At 42.8% G+C, this 22572-nt stretch overlaps 1 protein-coding gene across 2 annotated transcripts in view; it reads left to right on the top strand.

Moving 5' to 3' along the window:
• LOC125636878 (uncharacterized) overlaps positions 1 to 21820 on the top strand; it is a 234487-nt gene extending 212667 nt beyond the window's left edge. For both annotated transcript variants that reach the window (XR_012668360.1, XR_007356749.2), the window contains one exon: positions 19720 to 21820. The gene's annotated coding sequence lies outside the window, so the exon portion shown is untranslated. The remainder of the gene's footprint in view (positions 1 to 19719) is intronic.
• Positions 21821 to 22572: the final 752 nt, after the last annotated feature.

Here is a 22572-nt window from a genome sequence, read left to right as displayed (position 1 = left end):
GTTTAGGCGGTTACCAGAACCAGGTGTGTTGAGGGCAGTAGAAATATATTTCTCTCTCAAGTGTACATGATCTGCAAAAGGAAATGGTGTTCCATAAAATGACCCTTAAAATAAAGCCATAGTCCCTTATTTTTCATGTGGCTTTCTCTTATTTCCATCCAACAAAGGTGGTCACCCTGCTGAGGTTGCTTAATATAGCAGTGGTGGACTGGGGTCTTCTGGGGTGGGGGCCAGGTAGCAGAATATGGGACAGATTTTTAATCCACAATAATCTCCTTCTCCCAGCCTCCTCCCTATGCAGATTTTAAGGACAGTCCAGAGTCATCAAAACAGCCTGCGACCCACAGCTCTGGCGTGGGAAATTCCTTAGCAAAGCTTATCCTTGTGAGCAGAGTAGAGTGAATATAATGGAGTTTTCCACGTGGGCACCCCCATTATTACAGAATCCGAGCCCTCAAACATTTGAGAGTTTATCCTCTCAACAACCCTGTGAAGGCGAAAGGTGCTACAGATGGGCACAAGGAGACTAAATGACATGCCCAAAGGAATTCCGTGGAATTGGTGGAAACTGAATGTAGATCTCCTGAATCCTAGTCTAGCCTCTTCAACACAAGACCACTCTTTCTTTGAGATGAATCTTCTTGGCTTATCTCTAGGCAAACTTGCAACAACTCTACTGCAAAGGCCCATAAAAGAAGGAAAAGGTAACAGATTTTTGGGCAGACATTTTCCCACTAGCATGGCTCAATGTTAATCAAACTACCCATTTGCTCTTCAGACTGGAGCTAAAGCTCAGTGGTGCAGGAATGATCCTACAGCCTTGGTAGCCTGACATTTAGTTTGATCTAGTTTTATAAGGGAATTTGAAGCTGAGGAAAGGTCAACCCAAACTAAATACAATCTTCAATAAACATGAGTGTTTTATTTTGACTACGAAGGCAATGAGGTAGATAAAATACACCAGATTTGCTGTGTCTGTTGCTCTAGCGAATGCTAACCTACAGTAGTAGAGTAATTCTGTAATTCCTGTGATTAGAGTCCATCTACTCCAGCTCAGATCCCAAATTGGTGGTTTGGCATAGATGAAGCCTTTGTCCCAATACTGACAACAGAGTAACAATACTCTACTTAAAATCAGGGAGTCACAGTTTCTGACCTGCTCACTAGTTTGTAAAATACATGAACACTTTATTTTTCTACTTCAGCTGAATGCAACTGCTTTGTCTGGACCTACTCCTGCTCCACTGAGGTCATTGGCAAAACTCCCACTGGCTTTGGCCTGCTGAAAATAAATGTATTCTAGTTCGTGGGCAAAATTCTTCTCACAGAGCTGCCTGTTGGTGGTCTACAGTCAGGTGACCTTGTTCTGTGGTTCCCTTCAGTTCTCACAAAGTGGGGTCAGGCCAGTACAGACCTTTGAGGGGTAACATTGCAAAGAATAACTTGCGTGAGGAATGAAGTTGTGGTTGTGATTCAATAGGTTGTATTTCTCCGAGTCATGACCAAAATAACCCCAAGAATTATATTAGAGAGCTCTGTGCTGCCAGCAGGTGCAGTCTGTCAAATGAAACATAATGCCAAGATCTTGAACATTTCTGACCCCATAACAGTATTATAAGCAACATTAGGTCATTAGTATTATAAGCAACATTAAGCATGTGAAAGCTGAGGACAAAGCGGTCTTCCCTAAATTTCAACCACACTACCCCAAAAAAAGAGAAAACTAATAAAACCTAAACAATTAGTCCCTAGCCCAAGTAGTTTTTACCAAGAGGCAGAGACTCCATGAAGCCCCCTGGGGACTTCACTGTTGCTAATGACTTTACGTGGGAGGCACTCCAATACCACAGTCATGGGCAGCAATATAAAATCCTGAGATACAGATAAAAGGGATGTCAAGTAATTACATTCACCTACCTTGATTTCCCCAGTTTCATTTATATACAGTATTATTCAGCACATTCTTCCTTAAACAGTTGTGTATGGTGTTAGAGTGCATCCATCATAACGGGCAATAATTCAATTATATGCTTTCCACCCAAAGAGTGAACTAGAACATGACAATAATTTGGAATTAAAAGGGGAGCATTTTAACTAAATTGTGTACTCTCGTTTCTCTGGGCTTACTCTCTTCATCACTGAGTTCTTTCTCATAATATTTCATAGTGGATTAAGTCTTGCCAAAGTGATGTATTCTCAGAAATACCTGGATATTCAGATGAAGTGAGCTGTAGCTCATGAAAGCTTATGCTCAAATGAATTGGTTAGTCTCTAAGGTGCCACAAGTACTCCTTTTCTTTTTGCGGATACAGACTAACATGGCTGCTACTCTGAAACCAGATTCTGAATGTTTCACTAGTTTAACGGGATGGTGTTGAAGTCTGGGGAGTAAGCTTTTCTGAACCTATGTAGCCTGAAGTTTTAACCTGTTGAGGTCTTCATGCCCTAATCAATTAAATGAGGTGGGAAATGGGAGAAAAGCAAATTACATATTTTACAACCTGACCAAGAATTACTTTGCAAAATATTAACAATGAAAAGTGTGTAAAGAATTTCACCAAACCTCGTTTACTTTCTTCCTGTGACACTTCACGTAAATCCCCAGGATTGCCAGAGTATTTACATCATTGTTTGCAGTGCAGTTGTAGCCATGTTGGTCCCAGGCTATCAGAGAGACAAGGTGGGTGAAGTAATATCTTTTGTGGGACCCACTTCTGTTGGTGGAAAAAAGCCTCAAAAGCTCATCTCTCTCACCAACAGAAGTTGGTTCAATATTACCTCACCCACCTTGTCTCTCTTGTAGAATTTACAGTAACATATTTTGTCCCCTTTCTTTCTGGGAGTACTGGCTTCTATTCCAAACTCTATCACTCATGTTGTGACATTGGAGGTGGGACAGTTGGCCTTTTGGAGGAGTAAAATGACTTTTACCTTCCTATCATGGTGGTTAGAAATAACTGTTGTTTAAAAAACACCTTGAAAGCCTCCAATCCATGTTTTATCATCAAAGTACTGTGTATACCAGAAAACACAAATCTCTTAAAGCAAACCATCTGAACATTTTTTTTCCAGTGATTTTATACACACAGTGAGACTTTTCCCCTCATCTGTGGTCAGTTTGGTCCAACCAAGCTGTAGTGTTCTGTCACAGCTTCTGTATGATTGGATTAAGATTTTAGAGACATACCAGTCTATCTAGGCACCGACTCCATGGGTGCTCTGGGGCTGGAGCAAAAGATAGTGGGTGCTCAGCACGCACCAGCCACAGCTTTCAGCCGTGCTGCTGATCAGCAGTTTGGTGGCTCGGGGAGGGACCTGTGGGGAGGGAAGAAAGCAGTGAGCGGGGGGCTCGTGGGAGCCTCAGGGAGGAGGTGGAGTGAGGGCAGGGCCTTGGGAGAAGGGGCGGAGGGAGGGTGGGGCCTTTGGTGGAGTGGGTATGGAGCACCCCCAGAGAAAAATGATAGTGAGCACTTCTGCCAGCATAGATCAACTTTCTCAAACTTGAGTGCCTAAAGTGAGACATTTCAATCCGTAATTTAGGCACCTAAACAAGTGACCAACTTTCAAAGGTCCTGTGCACCCACAACACCCTGTACTGAGGTGCCCAGATATGGATTTAAATGTCTCACTTCAGGCACCTGGGTTTGAAAACTTTGCCCAGGCTGCTCTCAAACGGAGTATTATATTTATTGTTTAATACTTCTATTAACCCATTATCCCAGAATCCTCAGTAGATTCTTGTGCCCTGTGCTGCACAGAGCCTCAAGGAATTTACACTCTAATACTGCATTAGTGACTGTTGGCCATCTCTCCAATGGAGGTTTGTGGCTCTTATGCATGAACACTGGGCAGTGCTACTTTACTGCATATATTGTACACTTCAGCCAGAAGGTGTAAATCTATTCATTAGAACAGCAGAAAGATGAATGAATTAAAAAGGGCTCCCTGCGAACTCAAGCCTTGATTCACTTCCAGTCCCTGCCATCCAAACTCTGGCATTCACACAGCCCCAACCATAAAGGCAAGTTCTCTCCATTGGTTCCTTTAATTCCAAATTGTATGGATGAGGTTTTGGAAATTCATGAGGTTTGTCACATCATGTCTGTTCCATCACCATTAGTCACACACAGTTGGTTTTTCTCCCAGTATGACAGACTAACGCACGCACAAAACAATCCTGAGTTTTATTTGCTCCTAACAAAATGAGGTTGAAATAAACATAATCTGAAGAGTGGAATTCTTCCTGAGCACATTCTATGATGAATCAGGGCTTCCTACATTTACTCTGGAGTCATCTTGTCCCCCTCTTGCTTTCCAATCACCTCTTGCTAATAGTGCTTGTTGTCAGATGTCTTCTTGAATGTCCATATCTCTCTTTTTAAAATAAAAAAAAAAACCCAGTGAACACCCATTGATACAGACAGCATCTTTCCCTATGGCCAAATTACATAGGAAGCACTGGTGAAAGCTCCAGAGTGCAGTATGCTTGACAGGAATTCTTCACACAATATTGTAGCAGACAAACATGCAAGGAGAACAACAGACTGTTACTGCGTTCAGAGAAAGCTTGATTTAAAAAGCGTGGGTGGGGACTGACAAATTATACACCAGGGCTGGGAGTAACGATAAACTATCTTGATCAAATACACTCAGTGTTATCGGAATATGGAATGAGTCCTTTTGCGGAGGGTGTATATTTTTATTTTTAAAGCTCTGTTATTTTGCTGTTCTTTGCTTGCATCTGTTAAATGCTGGAATGTCTGCAGGGATGTTTTGAAAAGCTGCACAATGTCAATTAAATTTGCCGAGCAGTATATCTTTTTGGAGTACGTGTGACCTTTTCTGTTTGTCATTTCCTGGGCACCACACCAAGTGATCCTCTTAGGATGCTAGCTTTGTGGAGCAGGCCCTGAGCAGCAGGGCTGCAGGAACTGCAGGTTTCTGGGATCGCTGCCAACCTCCAGATAATTGCCATCAGCAGGAAAGAGCTAGAAAAGCTTGTCTGAGTCCATCTTTTACAGATTGACCCCTTTCTGCCACTGTGGAATCACAGTCAGAGAGAAACACATCTCCAAAAAAAGAGACAGAGAGGGAGAGAGAAGGGAGGAAAACAATGATTATGGCAGGAAAGCTACATCTGATCCAAACAAGGGTGCCTGGGAGGTTATATGTTCTGCTTCAGCCTCACCAATAATTTTAGCATCACCTGTGTTAAGACAGACAAACCTGAGAATGAAGATTTAACGTTTGGCTCTAATAATGAGTTTCTATAAAACCCGAGCCAAAGCTCTAAGAGAGGGGAGTTTTAAGTACCTGTTACTTCCCGACAGATGGATTAAATAAAATCTTAACATAGATGTCAGGTGCTGGGTTGGGAGAATGGGGAGGGGTTACGTGGCAGGAGGTCTGGTGGGCAATAGAGGGAGAACTTCAGGGATCAGAGAGAGCCCCACTCCTGATTTTATAGGAGTGCTGAATGTGCAAGACTAAGGGATAGGGTGAGCACCCGTCCCTTATTTTAAGGGACCATCCCTTATTTCATTGATTCCCCCCCCTCTTTATTTAAAGATGTATTAAAACCAATAAGTACTATTTTTAAATTTAAATGGAAGCTTATGCACAAACCACTGGGATTGCCCATGTTTGCATTATTCTTGTCCAAGCTTTAATACAAGCTGTGTGGATTTTAATATCTCTACCATGATTTTAAATGACTGGGCCAGTTTTTCCACTGAAATCCATGGACATACCTCGTGGATGGATTTGTGCATGAAATTTTAAAATAATAAGATCCAGGTTTTTAAATAATGGTTTATAAAATGTGCAACTGAAGCTGATTAATACAGCATCACATTGTTTAACAGAATCTTAAGATTTCTGCAGCCCACACTACATATGATATAGAATCAAAATAGCCATGAGATTACTTGCATTCATAACGCCCTACCATAAGTAACCACACACAATGCGTTGAGTTTGTGATATAATTCACAAAAGTATCTCTCTTTCACTGCAATATCTAGGTATTAGCACAAGGGAATAGGATGTAATCCAAACCCTACTGACTTAAACAGGGAGTTTGAAGTCAATAGAGAATGTGCTTTGGTTAAGGCCCATAGTTCCTTCTGCTGAGAAAATACTGCACCAAACAATAAATTTTTCAGACACTAAAGCATAATATTCCAATGTTCTACTTTTGGAGATCTTTTGGATGACACTCCACTGCACAATTTTCCTCCCCATGTGAGAGGATAAGAATAAAGACCATATGACAGATGTTAGTCTTGTTGCTTAATGCACTTCTGGAAGATGCTCAGATACTGCAGTGATGAGCATGGTATAAAAACCTATCTAGAATAAAATGATGAAAAATATTGTAATGGGCTTCCCCTCCCCATTAGTCCAGAGAAGAGCAACACAAATTATTAGAGGTCTGGAAAACATGACCTATGAGGGAAGATTGAAAAAATCGGGTTTGTTTAGTCTTTAAAAGAGAAGACTGAGAGGGAACATGGTAACAGTTTTCAAATATGTACAAGGTTATCACGAGGAGGGAGAAGAATTGTTCTTCTTAACCGCTGAGGATAGGACAAGAAGCAATGGGCTTAAATTGCAGCAAGGGAGGTTTAAGATGGACATTATTATGGAAAATATTCTTAACTGTCAGAGTGGTTAACCACTGGAATAAACTGCCCAGGGAGGTTGTGGAGTCTCCATCATCGGAAATTTTTAAGAGCAGGTTAGACAAACACCCATCAGGGATGGTCTAAATGAGGGGTGGCCAACCTGAGCCTGAGAAGGAGCCAGAATTTACCAATGTACATTGCCAATGGTTGGGCCCTTAATAAAGTGCATTAATTCTTGCTAATTTGCCTTCTACCACTGCAGTAAAAGGAGACAGAACTTGAAAGGGCCAGTCACTCAGAAGGATATGAAGGGAGTCCAGGATGTTTAGAAGAATATGAAAGGATTCAGGGGTTGGTTCTGACCAGCAACAGAAGTGGCTTCCTCTGGTTCTCACTCAACCGAGGACAGTCATTGTAACAATCAGTGAGACATACTGAGCACAGCAATGAAGTGCTATGGCTGTTGGCACCTGATGTTGAAGACCAATTAAGTCACCAAAAATGTATGCTGCAGATCCCCGCATTTTATGCCCCCAAATGGAGACTTCTCCCAAACCATCGGGCTGTGAACATGCATCTCTTGAATATTTTATATTTTGGTTCAGTATCTAAAGTGAAATATTATGAAACTAGCTACTCAGTCATACATTAAGAATAATTGTAAAACACTCATAAGGCACCAAAATAAAGCCAGATGGATTTAAAGGTCATTCTGTCTGTCTCTCATCTAGTGAGGATTTTATACCAAGCTCATTGGCATGGTATCTGATCCCTTAATGTGCTGTTCCATATTTTCCATATTTGGTGTGATCTCAGTAGTAATCTGAAATATACATTCATATGGGACATACACACTACCATATACACATACAGGGGATAGCATGATCTAGTGGATCAGGCACTGGGTTAGGGGCCAGGATACCTGGGTTTAATTTCCAGTTCTGCTGTTGAACTACTCTGTGACCTTGGGCAAGTCAGTTCCCCTCTCTGCTTCTCCCAGCCCTTGTCTTGTCTATTTAGACTAATCTCTCTGGAGCAGAGACTGTTTTTACTACATGCATGTAGAGCATCCAGCTAGTGCCCCATCTCATCTGGGGTCTCAAGGCACTATTGTAATACAACTAATGGTTCCCACCATAGTTCTCAGCACACAGTGATGTTTAAATGCTAGCTGTGAGGTTTCATTTGGGAGGTGGTCACCTTGAACAACTAAGGACATTTTACATGAATATCAAAGCTCTCATCCTGAAATATTCCAAAGCAATACACAGACTTTAGACCAGACTGTGCAACATGAGCACTGATGAACACTTCCTCCTGAACTTAATCTCGTGGACTCCAATGAGGTTACTTGCAGAGTAAACGCTCACCAACATGAATGAGGACTACAAAAATAAGGCTGTTTTTGAGTCATAGTGATCCCACTAGAAGAGGGCATGGGATAACTGGGTTACATGCATACAGTAAGGTTTGAGTGAGTGGAGGTTAAAGGTAGACTGCTATGCAGATAGGAGTTCCTGTCTCTCCTCCTGCTTTCATTCTAGGAGGTAGAGAATTGAACTACTGGAATCGAAGCAGCCTATTGGATCAATTAAGCTGCAAAATGGACAAACAAAAGAAATAAGTTTCAGATCAGTTGAGTAACATGGTTATTGCAATTCAAGGTAGACAATAATATTTACAATAATTGACGCTACCCACATGGCCTCATGTATTCTGCAGGAAGCTGGATATAAATCCAAGGCCTACTGGAAAGAATGGTTGGAACATTTTTCCCCATCAGATCATGTTGGTTTGTTGAAAGCACAATGTTTTGAGAAGAGCTGTCATTTTCAGTGTATCTTCTGATGGAAGCCAAACAGGTTTCCTGTGAGTTCAACATTTGGAGGCAATTTATGAAGGAACAGTCCCTTTACAATCAAACTCTGAAATATACTCCAAATACCATTCCCACAGCATGTAGCTTTGGACAAGCATATTAGACAGTAAAAGGAAGCACGGCCCAAGGACGAATGTCCAGATCCTCAAAGGAATGTAGGCACCTAATTCCTATGGAAATCAAATTAGGCACTGTCAAGGTTCCTTCCCCACTCTGAATTCTAGGGTACAGATGTGGGGACCTTCATGAAAGACCCCCAAGATTATTCTTACCAGCTTAGGTTAAAAACTTCCCCAAGGTAAAACTTTGCCTTGTCCTTGCACAGTATGCTGCCACCACCAAGCGTGTTAAATAAAGAACAGGGAAAGAGACCACTTGGAGACGTCTTCCCCCAAAATATCCCCACCAAGCCCTACACCCCCTTTCTTGGGGAAGGCTTGATAATAATCCTCACCAATTTGTACAGGTGAACACAGACCCAAACCCTTGGATCTTAAGAACAATGAAAAAGCAACCAATTTCTTAAAAGAAGAATTTTAATTAAAGAAAAGGTAAAAGAATTACCTCTGTAAAATCAGGATGTTAAATACCTGACAGGGTAACCAGATTCAAAACATAGAGAATCCCTCTAGGCAAAACCTTAAGTTACAAAAAGACACAAAAACAGGAATACACATTCCCTCCAGCACAGCTTATTTTACAAGCCATTAAACAAAAGAAAAGCTAACGCATTTTCTAGCTAGCTTACTTACTAACTTTACAGGAGTTGTAAGGCTTGCGTTCCTGATCTGTTCCCGTCCAAAGCATCACACAAACAGCCCAAACCCTTTGATCCCCCCCTCCAGATTTGAAAGAATCTTGTCCCTCATTGGCCATTTTGGGTCAGGTGACAGCGGGGTTACCTTAGCTTCTTAACCCTTTACAGGTGAAAGGATTTTGCCTCTGGCCAGGAGGGATTTTATAGCACTGTATACAGAAAGGTGGTTACCCTTCCCTTTATATTTATGACAGCCACCTAAATACCTTTGAGGATTGGGGCCTAGGTCCTCACAAAGAGCTTGATTCTGCTCCCATTGACTTCTATAGTGCAGGATCAGGAATTGCATCTAGTACAAACTCACAGCACTTCTGGTTTTAGTTCTCTTCTACAATGCATTTCTAACTGCTCCTGCTCAAGCACACCTTTCAGAAGATTTGACCCTTAAGCCACAGCTTCCTCGAACACAAGGCCTGTTTTGCTAGCTATCCTGTATATATGCTTATGGGGATTTCAGGCAACGTACCTGAGGGCTGGATTGGGGTCTCTTTCTTTCAGTTGTATGTTATTGTGATATATTTGCTAATTTTGCTTCACTATTTTTACAGTCAGCACTTTACAGCTGCAGGAGGCAGGTTTCCATAAGGAAGAGAGCCCAACACAATGGCTCCTATCTTTTTGAAAAGTGGAACAAAATCCAGCATATTTCATTAAAAAGAAACCCTAGACTTTATGTATTCAGCACATTGCATGGAACAATTTCAGAGCTTTGGGTCACGAATGACTTATTTCCATTAAAAATAATGGTGTTATTCCTGGCAACGTGAGCTCGTGTGATTTCTCTTGCAAGCAAAGATCTGCCTATACATATAAAACAGCCTCCCCAATTTCAAGAGAACAGACGATGAAGAAGAGACACGGCTGATCTCTAACTTCTAAGCAATGCCGGCAATTTGCTTTTGCACTTTACACCACTGAGATTTCTATTGTTGTTTTAGTTCTATTGAGTTCAGGATTAAATTGAAGGAAGCAATTTTGAAACTTGGCCTTGGGGGCCTCCGAGGCGAGGTTGTGGGGAGAACAGCTCATGAATAGACTGCAGGCTGGGGTCTGCCGGGAAATGCACACCTGCCACAGAAAAGCATGATTAGCCTTACTTCAGCAAGGCTCATTTACAACAGGGCCCTTCCTCACCCACTTCTTATGAGGACTTAACTTGCCAGAAGGTGGAAGCTGCCACTGCTTGGTGCACTGTGTCTGGGTATTGACTATTTTTTTAAAATAAACCTGAGTTTTAAATCTTTCTGGAGCGTAAGACTGACAAAGTCACTGGAGTTATACCAGTGATGACTCTAACCCACTGTCTTTAGCAAGGTTCAAAACAGTCCACAACTGAGATGGGAGTGTAGCATTTGGCTTTGTGCCCAGTCAATAAGACACACTAAAAGGTCACACTCCTCCCCCCCAGAATTCTTGCTCAGGGGAAAAGGAGAAAAAAAAATTCCTTTCTGCAAGGTTAATTGATTACAAGGTGAAGTTTAGCAAAGGATTGTCCCTTTTCCTTAATTCTTCCCTGTCCTCAAACATTGGCTTGAGAACTCTAGGAATCGGAATCACAAATGAAATGCTGCTGTGGCTGTGTTGAATTGGAACACACTGGCTGTAGCATGCTATTCACAACCCTAGTATCGTCAACAAGCCTAGAATAAGGGTGTGACGGCTAGGAGTGCTGGTAGAAGACTGGTTTTTATTTCCTAGCTCCAACAATATGACAAGGATCAGTATCCTTAATAAGGGCCTTGGCATTCAGAAGTGCTGAGTGCTCACCCGCTCTCATGGATGTCAGAGAGCGATGCTGAGTGTTCAACACTTCTGAAAAATCAGGTCATGTACGTAGGTGCCTAAATATGGACTCAGGAGCCTAATTTCAGGGTCCCCTTTTCACCCCATTTTTACTTGGACAGAAAACCTGATCCGCTGTCTCAAACTGTTAAATCAGTCCTTGACCACATGTCAACAGCTGAGAATGTTTTATGAGGGCAGTTCACGTATAGCTTTAAATTCGAAATAAGCATGAGTTAAATCATCTGCAACTCATAAAAACTACCTTTCCTATTTAGCTTTAGAATGTAATGACCACTTATTATAAATAATACAGCAGCACTGAGAGACTTCGGTCAGGACCAGGGCCCCATTGTGCCAGGTGCTGTACGCACACAACTTCAACCACCATCAAAACCTCCACAAGAGTTATTTCCTTAAGGGCCCGACAACGCCTCATCCTGCAAGAAACCGCTCCCAGCCCCACTCTTATCAGCCGTACATAAATTTTCATAGACTTCAAGTATCATCCTGTCTGCAGAATGATTAACATGTGTCAAGGCCTAGTTCTATAACCTAGCAAAGCTTCCTGTCCTATGAAGGGAGAGAGGGAAAAAGAGAAATGGAAAGTACATCATATCAAGATACTCCCTCTCAGGATCATGTTAAAATTTATAGATAAAAACTCAGGATTAAATGAGGCCAAATCAGCAGTTTTGGACTCCTCTAAGTAGAAAGACTTAGCTGTCTGACTTCTACTTGGCCGGCTTTCCAGGCCTGCAATTCACAGCTGCAGTGAAGCAAAGCAGGTCCAATAACACCATTTGTTTTCAACTAAAAAAAAAAAAAAAAAGATATATAAATGGATTGTAGAAGAAGGGACCATTAGCAGACATTTAGTCTGACCATAGCGAGAAGTGCGGATGGTTCAGGGGAACAGAGCCAACTTGGCGTTTATATAAGCTATCTTGCATCTCCTTCCCCTCCCACCACCCCAGGCCGGCACTCAGATTGATTAAGAGGTCAAATAAAGGCTGCCTCAGTGCAAGTGTGTGCATGATATATAACAAAAACGTCCATCTCACAGTAAAGGCTTTCTAAACAGTATAAAAGACAAATCGATTTCTAAACTAATTCTGGGCCTGTTTAAGTCTTTTCTTCCTGGAAATTCTACATGACAAATATTTAGAGAAGTGATTGAAGAAATCCAGACTCAGTAGTGGAAGGCGTGTGGGAGAAAGGGAAGGGTGTTAGTTAAAGCAGGTGAAAAATATTATATACATATCTTAGTTATTTGATGGACAAAGCAAACATCCTTCTGCCAGCTAATGGAAGAATGTCAAATTTTAGAGGTATGCTGTCATCCAGGGACTTGGTTTCATGTCTGTCATATCAAAACCATGACAAATGGCTTTTTTACAATATGAGAAAAAACGAAGGCCATTTTTAGAATGTCTTCTAACTCAATATCTGTCCATATGTCTGACTATTTCCCACTCTATCCCTTTATCTCGTGTGACTAGTACTGTGGGGTTAAATCCTGACTATACTGAAGTCAGCCCAGGGGTGAAAGTAAGGGGCTACGGGCCCTTTAACGTCGCTGCCCTTTTTGCGCCCCCGCCAGGTCCCTACCAGCAGGATTGCCAATGGGGGGGCCGAAAAGGGTGCAGTGATGACCTGGCTGGGGGGCACAAAAAGGGCAGTGATGTTAAAAAGCTGCCGCAGCAGCGTTTTAATATCGCTGCCTCTTTTGCCCACCCCCCCTCCGCCCGCGGCCACTGATGGGGGGGGGGGTAAAAAGAAGTAGCTGCCCCAGGGCCACAATTTAAAAGGGCCTGGGGCTCCAGCTGCCTCTGCCGCTACCACGGCTGCACCGGCTGGAGCCCCGGGCCCTTTAAATCGCCGCTGGAGCCACGGGTGACCCCCAGCCCCACCCCTTCCGCCCAAGGCCTCGCCCCTTTCGGGGGGCCAGAGCGGCCCCGTACCGGTAAAATCTGCATTTTACTTTCATTCCTGAGTCAGTCGCAAAACTTTTGTGACCTTTGGTATATAAGCCTCATCATGACTGCAGTAATGCAGGCTGACTGAACTCCTCCCTATGATGCATGGCTGAGCTAGTTATAATTCTCAGTTATCCCAGGGACCGTAGGGATGAATGCATTTAAGACACATATTACTGGAGCATGTAAAGATGAATGGCTCATATAAGGTCTGCAGGGTCGGGCCTTATCACATGAGCAATCTTATCGTGACACCGGCAAACCAGGTGCTAGCTCGTGCCAAGGTCCCCATGTCTCAAATGGCTGACAAAAACATAGCTGGAATCTGTCTCGGTCACCTGTGTGTTGGTATTGTTAAAATAAGTATTGGGAGGATAAGAATGTTTCGTCTTTACACTTTATTGAATGCCTGTGAGTTGCTGCCTGCATTAATCTCACTTATAATATCTGTACCCCGTATTGTAAGGTCATTGAGAAGTTGTACTGTAAGCCTCTGTGACTGTGTAATTCACCACAGAAGAGAGAGACATTAACTAATGTGAAGTGCTGTTCTCTAACAGAAGGTGCTTTGTCGTGCCCAACAGGGAAGGTCAGATGGACTGTTGTGGAACATTATAGAGGACAAAAGGTGTTTGTTGTTTTTCCCTCCCCTCCATGAAGATGAGTCATGCAAGTAGATTCCTCATGTGCTGTGGGCTGAGAACTCAGCTGACATGGGAGGAGGGGAAATAAAAACCTCTAACAAGAAGGAACTAGAACTGGAAAGGAGTCCAGGAGAGCTGGCTGTATTTCAAGGAATCCCTGTTGAGGTTACAGGGACAAACCATCCCGATGAGTCGAAAGAATAGTAAATATGGCAGGCGACCAGCTTGGCTTAATGGTGAAATCCTAGCGGATCTTAAACATAAAAAAGAGGCTTACAAGAAGTGGAAGGTTGGACATATGACCAGGGAAGAGTATAAAAATATTGCTCGGGCATGTAGGAATGATATCAGGAGGGCCAAATCGCACCTAGAGCTGCAGCTAGCCAGAGATGTCAAGAGTAACAAGAAGGGTTTCTTCAGGTATGTTGGCAACAAGAAGAAAGCCAAGGAAAGTGTGGGCCCCTTACTGAATGAGGGAGGCAACCTAGTGACAGAGGATGTGGAAAAAGCTAATGTACTCAATGCTTTTTTTGCCTCTGTTTTCACTAACAAGGTCAGCTCCCAGACTGCTGCGCTGGGCATCACAAAATGGGGAAGAGATGGCCAGCCCTCTGTGGAGATAGAGGTGGTTAGGGACTATTTAGAAAAGCTGGACGTGCACAAGTCCATGGGGCCGGACGAGTTGCATCCGAGAGTGCTGAAGGAATTGGCGGCTGTGATTGCAGAGCCATTGGCCATTATCTTTGAAAACTCGTGGCGAACGGGGGAAGTCCCGGATGACTGGAAAAAGGCTAATGTAGTGCCAATCTTTAAAAAAGGGAAGAAGGAGGATCCTGGGAACTACAGGCCAGTCAGCCTCACCTCAGTCCCTGGAAAAATCATGGAGCAGGTCCTCAAAGAATCAATCCTGAAGCACTTGCATGAGAGGAAAGTGATCAGGAACAGCCAGCATGGATTCACCAAGGGAAGGTCATGCCTGACTAATCTAATCACCTTTTATGATGAGATTACTGGTTCTGTGGATGAAGGGAAAGCAGTGGATGTATTGTTTCTTGACTTTAGCAAAGCTTTTGACACGGTCTCCCACAGTATTCTTGTCAGCAAGTTAAGGAAGTATGGGCTGGAAAAATGCACTATAAGGTGGGTAGAAAGCTGGCTAGATTGTCGGGCTCAACGGGTAGTGATCAATGGGTCCATGTCTAGTTGGCAGCCGGTATCAAGTGGAGTGCCCCAAGGGTCAGTCCTGGGGCCGGTTTTGTTCAATATCTTCATAAATGATCTGGAGGATGGTGTGGATTGCACTCTCAGCAAATTTGCGGATGATACTAAACTGGGAGGAGTGGTAGATACGCTAGAGGGGAGGGATAGGATACAGAAGGACCTAGACAAATTGGAGGATTGGGCCAAAAGAAATCTGATGAGGTTCAATAAGGATAAGTGCAGGGTCCTGCACTTAGGATGGAAGAACCCAATGCACAGCTACAGACTAGGGACCGAATGGCTAGGCAGCAGTTCTGCGGAAAAGGACCTAGGGGTGACAGTGGACGAGAAGCTGGGTATGAGTCAGCAGTGTGCCCTTGTTGCCAAGAAGGCCAATGGCATTTTGGGATGTATAAGTAGGGGCATAGCGAGCAGATCGAGGGACGTGATCGTTCCCCTCTATTCGACATTGGTGAGGCCTCATCTGGAGTACTGTGTCCAGTTTTGGGCCCCACACTACAAGAAGGATGTGGATAAATTGGAGAGAGTCCAGCGAAGGGCAACAAAAATGATTAGGGGTCTGGAACACATGAGTTATGAGGAGAGGCTGAGGGAGCTGGGATTGTTTAGCCTGCAGAAGAGAAGAATGAGGGGGGATTTGATAGCTGCTTTCAACTACCTGAAAGGGGGTTCCAAAGAGGATGGCTCTAGACTGTTCTCAATGGTAGCAGATGACAGAATGAGGAGTAATGGTCTCAAGCTGCAGTGGGGGAGGTTTAGATTGGATATTAGGAAAAACTTTTTCACTAAGAGGGTGGTGAAACACTGGAATGCGTTACCTAGTGAGGTGGTAGAATCTCCTTCCTTAGAGGTTTTTAAGGTCAGGCTTGACAAAGCCCTGGCTGGGATGATTTAACTGGGAATTGGTCCTGCTTCGAGCAGGGGGTTGGACTAGATGACCTTCTGGGGTCCCTTCCAACCCTTATATTCTATGATTCTATGATCTCTATGCTGCTTGGACTCTGGTGGTCAAGATTTTCTAGGCCTAAGCCTGGGTTAGACCTAAAGGACAGTAAGAGCTTGCTTATTTTTGAAGCTTCTATTACCTTTTGAAACTTAAGATTGTAACTCATTTGTGTTTCTATGTTTACCTTGTAAACAACTCTCATTTCCTTTTCCTATTGAATAAATCTTTATATAGTTTATTATAGCATTGGCTATAAGTGTTGTCTGTGGTGTAAAATCTAAGGGACAACTGACTGGAAATAAGTGACTGATCCTTTGGACAGGGCCGGCCCTAGGCACTAGCAAAACAAGCAGGTGCTTGGGGCCATGCCTCCCCTAGAAACGTGCCCCCACCGCCTCAGCTTGCCTCCACTCTGCCTCCGTCTGCTCCCCTGAGCATGCTGCCGCCGCCGCTCCACTTCTCTCCCCTCCCTCCCAGGCTTGCCGCACGCAAAACAGGTGTTTCGCGCAGCAAGCCTGGGAGGGAGGGAGGAGAAGCCGAGTGGCGGCGCACTTGGGGGAGGGAGCGGTGGTGGAGCAGAGGTGAGCTGGGGTGGGGAGTGGTTCCTCCACCCCCCCGTTATTTCCTGCACCCCCGCCACCCTTGCTCACCTCCGCTCCACCTGCCCCCCTGAACGCGCTGCCTCTCCCTCGCCTGAGAGGGAGGGGGGAGAAGCGGAGCAGCGGCATGTTCAGGGAAGCAGGCAGAGCGGAGGTGAGCTGGGAGAGTTGTGGGGGGGAAGCTGCAGGAAGCAATGGGGTGTGGAAATGCGGCACGCCTGGGGGAGGAGGCGGTGCCGGGGATTTGGGGAAGGGGTTTGGAAGGGGCTGAGCTGGGTGGGGAAGCATGAAAAAAAAGCGGGGGCGGCCAAAAACTTTTTTGCTTGGGGTGGCAAAAATCCTAGAGCCAACCCTGCCTTTGGGACTGGATGTAACCTGAATATTGCTGTGATTGTCGGTTTGAGGGACTGTCACAAAGGTATGCTTTCTTGGGTGGTGAGATAGTCCCCTTGGGTACTCCAATATGTTTGTGACTTCACATTAAGACTGGTATAGTTCCTGAGGAGTTCACACTTAATTACGGGTGCGTGAAATCGAAGTATAGAATGCACAACCAATTTGGAGTTTGTGCCCTGCTTTTTAACCGTCTGCCCTGAGGTTGATACTCACACTCTTGAGTCACTGCAGGTGCCTCAAAGCTTATGATTTGCACCTTGAATAACACCAACAGCACGCAAGGTGTTTCAAGACAAATAGTATGACAAAGTGGGATTTGTAAGGGGATTGTGCTTTATGGGTGTATGGTGCTCGGGGGCGAGCCTACTATATGAATCAAGCTTATTTTTCTATGTTAACATTGGGTCGTCACTAATCCTTGGTTTACAGTATACTTGTGATTAAATTGTACTCAACTCGGTTACCATTTGACACTGCCTCCATGTTTTGATTTGTTCATGTGTTTAACAGAAAGGGATGCATTAAGGATGCAATATCACATTGATACAGATACACATGTTCTGCCAAAAGATAGACACACTTAATAAGGCCCATTGGTACAGAGAGAAAGTAAAGAGCTGAAGTTGACCAGCTGGTCAAATGAGCTGTGACTGAGTGAATGCAAACACCTGCTGACTGGTTTAACAGTATGAGCACCATACAAGAGGGGAGAAAAAATGAGAGATCTTCCTTGTAGGAAAAAATAAGGTGGTCATGTCTAGATTTCAAAATGCAAGAGTATTTTCAGTTTTGGAGATAAAGCCAAGGGTTTTGGCAGGTTCATCTTGATACAGAAAGTTAAATGTTCTGCACCATCAGCTCCAAGGCAATTGTTTCTGGTAATGAGAGGTCTCACAGAACGTTTGTGGTGGAAAATTGGTCAAGGTAATAACAGACTATGAAACTGTGAAAGCCATATTAAACAAAACAACATGAAAAAGCAACAGCTGAACTTCAGCAAAGGACTGTGAAATTGTGAAAGAATCAATTAAATGTGAAAGGAGTTTCTTATACAGAAATATTTTTAAGAGTAGTTATAAAACGGTAAGAGTAAGGAGGTGCAGGAAGAGAAGTTTGAAGTAAATATGCTTTAAATACTAACTATTTCCAAAACCAAAATTTGACCAGTCAATTCAAACAAGAAATTCAAAATGATCCAACCTTACTAAATCTGGAGAGAGTAACCTCAGATGGGTGGCCAAAAGAACAAGACCAGATATCTAAGAATAAATATGCAGATGAAACTACTACATAATAATGGTACAATGTGTCAAAATATCACATAGTATGAGGTCAGAAATGCTCCAGAGTTCCCACCTGGTTATTGACAAATTTAAGAATACAGCCAGACATAGTCAATTCTGCCCAGGCTTCAATGAACACCAAGAAGAAAATAGTAATCTATTCTGGGAAACAGAATCCAAAAGAACCACTGAAACTTCCTTAGATTCCTGATAGCCCATGATCTAAGGCTAGCAAAGATCTATTTGAATTAAATGGGAAAAATTACTTCTTAGTAGTATGGTTACATTTTTTCAAAAATATTTAAATTATACCCAACATATTAAGTGACTATGGAATAAAACAATGCAAATTGCAGTTTGCTTGGCTTGGGATAATCCAATCAAATGGGTTAGCAGAATACTCAGTGCAAATAGCAAAGAACTTGATATTAAAAAGACCTGGTAAATTCAAGGGATTTACATTTAATATTGAGACTTTCTCAACAAAAAATAATGCTTTTCGAGGACCACCAGTTTAGAGACTTATAGACTGAAGGACAAACCTTAGTGCCAACATCTAATAGCTTCTTGAGATGACAGTTAAAGAAACCTTAACCAGTTAAAGACAATTAATGCTGAAGTAGTTACATAGCTACAGAACTACACTTGAGAAAACTAGAACAGAAGAAATACTATGATGAGGATACCAAATAGCAAGTAGTTGGCAACCACCCAAGGCAACACCCTACATCATCCTGACTGAGCTCATGTGCTATAGCCATCACTGAGGGTTAATTATACTGGAGAAACAGAAGACATCTAAATAAAATCAAGGAGGATGGTGCTGTCACATTCTGGGGTGCAATCCAGATCACTGAGGGGTTGTGTCACCACGTGTCCTGTAACCTTGGATGCCTTAAATGCTCTGCTGCTGTGACTCTCAGCCTGTACACCCACAGCCAGCAGACAAGCGTGCATAAGTGTCTGTGTGTTTTAGCAGCTCTGGCTCAGCATTCTGATTCCAGCAATCTGCTTGTTACACCCCAGCCATATTCTGGTTATCCACCATCTTTGGTTACAGCTGACAAGATGACCCCAGCACCACACAGTCCTGAATTTTCCCCAAACCATGTGCTCTCCAAAGTTCAGCCCTTTCCTGGTTCATTTGGGGGAATAATAAGGTTCATTTGCTCCTCTGAAGAGACAGACTGCACAGTTTATCACTTTAACTGGAGTTAACGGTACCGTCCATTCAAACAGCACTGGGTTTATTTAGATTAAAAGTAAAACCAGATTATTAACAAAAGGAGATAGGATTTTAAATGAGGCCAAGTAAAAAAAATAAATGAGAGATGATTACATTCAAATAAAAGTGAAAAACATACATCTGAAAGTCTAAAACTTAAGCTAGAAAGGTACGGCTTTGGTTTAAGAGGTTTTTATCCCCCTTTGTCCAGCATGGCTGACTGTCTCTCAGTCAGGACCTAGCACAGAAGTACAGGGTGCTGGTTCTCCTTGTTTTCCTAGGTGAAAGATAACATGGGGTTCTTTGCTTCTCTCTTTTCTAGTCCAATGAATCTTTTGAAGATGCACCCCCCCAGTAAAGTTCATTCAAGCTGTGAGGAAGAAGACATGGAGTCTGGTGGCAAAGGATGTTCTATGCTGATTTCTTCCCCTGCTGGAGTTTGCTATAATGCAAAAAATCAATTTCTTCCTGTCCTCTCCAACGTAAATGAATGGCCACTTGACACGTGGTTGATAATAGACTCTGATGATGCCTGTCTGGAACCACTGGCTTGTCCTTTGTCTGTGAGAAAACTGTTTATTCACTTCCCAGACTTGTCTGGTAAACACATTTTAGTTCAACATTTCCTTCATATTTGCATGGTCCCATCCATACACCAGGCAAGAATATTCATGATCAGTATGGTGTTAGTTTTCCATTGATACTTTCCATTTATACAGTTTTTGACATTAATGAATTGGGGTACGCTGAACTGGTCAGGCCAGCTGAAACTCACAACCAGATACCAGTGAGCCCCTTGCTCAATTGCACAGAGGCAGTTTGGGTCACAGGCACCTGTCTGAGGCCATCAAGAATGCTACAGTCCCTTGCAGATCCTATTCCCTCTTTCCTCATCCTCCACATTTTCTATGCAGCTCAAACGCTTGTCTCTTTTACAACAGAAGTTGGTCCAATAAAAGATATTACTCACCCACCTTGTCTCTCTATCCTGGGAGCAACATGGCTGCAACACCATTGAAAACCCCTTGACAGAGCAAGCTCTGTTCCTTAACCCAATATAATTTTTAAGGGCTGGTCAAAATTTTTCCATTGAAAACTTTTTTCATGAAAATTTGAGTTTGACTACGGAAAAGTATCTGTTTTCCCATGAAAAGTTTTAATATTTTGTTGCAAAACTGAAATGTTTTGCTGAAAAGAAAAACAACCCACAAGTTTTCCATGGAAAATGTTGACAAAAATGAAAAATATCCTTTTTGTTGAAATGTTCTGGTCAGCGTTAGTAATTTTCAGTCCCTGTTCATGCTTGATTCCAGGCTGTCATACACAGGGGTGTGTGTGGGGGAATTACATTTGTACAGTAGACTTTTTATTAGTGGGCTTACTTGAGAAGAAAAGTTCTACTCAACACACGTAAGGATAACAGTTTCATGCTCACATTAGTAAGTGGCCGAATCAGGAAAAGAACCCAGAAATCCTGGCTCCCAGTTCCTTGACCTAACCATGAGCCTACTATCTTTAAACAGTTTAACCATCGATCTCATGACGGACTGTTCTAGGAATATAAAAAGGCAGGTAGCATTGCTGATTTGTGGCCGTCAGTGATTTCCCCCACATCTTCTTTTTCTCTAAAATCTAAACCTTTTGACAAGGCATTTTTAAGCTGCACCTTGAGAAACACTGGTTGGTTGTCCAAGGGAAACTGCTGCCACTGAGAGACAATGCCATTCTCATTGGACACACCCTAAGGTTTGATTTACATGCAGTCAGTACTCTGGGCATATGGGCAGGTTGAGGCTGTCAGTGGTGGATAGAGTCATGTGAAACCTTAATTCATGTTCCATCAGGAGAAGCAAATTATCACTGATAAATAGAAGCTCAGACCTCTGGCTTGATGAAGCCTCCAGTTATTGTACTCCCAATTCCTCCTCCCCCACTCAGTTAAAATCATGACACATGCAAGCAATTACATCTGTCATCCCGCAGATAATGAATCTGTTATAACAAAAGAGGAGGGCTACTGTCCCTGCTTGTAAACATGGGCCAAGGTTATTGTATAAAACAGTAAAGCCACCCTGTTGCTGTTGTCCATCATTTATTTCTTGCCTAATAAATACTTTAATTACATTTAATAAATAATGTATCCAGGCTCACTGAAGTGGTAATTTTTTAAATTAATAATTAACTTCATGCAAAAGGTTTTATTGCAAGTACTACTAAAGGAAATTTCTGCCTTTAATCTGAAGTGATTATTCATTATGTGCAGTAAAGGCTCCATTTGCATATTATTAGTGAAGTAACCTTTAGCCTTCCCGGCAACAATAAAGATACATCTTAATGTTGCCATGCATTAATACTCTTGGTTAGCCTTCCAAAACTAAAGTGATGATAAACAATATATAATAAAGTCTTTGTTTATGGCCTTCTACCAGTTGGTTTTTTTGATATCCCAAATATACAGCAATGACAAAATGTCCAGTAAATGGATTCCAGCAAGTTGTTAAAAAGGTGTTGCCTGCAGATGGTTAGTTGATGGGAAACAGTAAATGTGGAGCTGGTTAATTCCCTTGAGATCTGAGTAGTCAAATAATCTCCATAAGATTAAAAAAAAAAAACCCTCCACTTAACAGTTTGCGATGAACTGTACTGCTCTGAATATGGTTGTCATCCTCGTCAGTTGCACAAAACCACCATTGAGAGTTATCTACAGTCCTCAACACAGAGTTCTTACTTCACATTGAAGCACTTATCTTCTTTGGGACCTTATAATCTTCAGTGTATTTACCTTGGGAGGTTGGGCAGTGCTATTTTCCCCATTTCACTCGTGGGTAACTGAGGCATAGAGAAAGTACAGGTAACATTTTCAAAAGCACCTAGTGACTTCCTAGCTTAACGTCAGCCTGCCCACTTCCTAGGTATTGTACTGATTTAACTATTTTGGTTAGGGGTGTGATTTCTTTTAATTAAAATAGGTAAAAAGGGGTGAAAGTAACTTAAAGGACTTACTGGTAAGCTGGAGTCTTGAGCAGGGGGCGTGGCCTCAACTGGAAGAGGCGGCCATTAAATACCCAGGTCCTTTAAATCAAGATTTAAAGGCCCAGGGGCTTGGGCTGCGGCTGGGAGCCCTGGGGCCTTTAAATCACCCCTGGAGCTACCAGCTGCAGAGGTGGCTGGGAGC

This window comes from Caretta caretta, chromosome 5 (assembly GCF_965140235.1).
Source record: "Caretta caretta isolate rCarCar2 chromosome 5, rCarCar1.hap1, whole genome shotgun sequence".
In the NCBI taxonomy this organism is placed as follows: domain Eukaryota; kingdom Metazoa; phylum Chordata; order Testudines; family Cheloniidae; genus Caretta; species Caretta caretta.
This window is presented reverse-complemented; position numbering and strand designations above follow the sequence as displayed.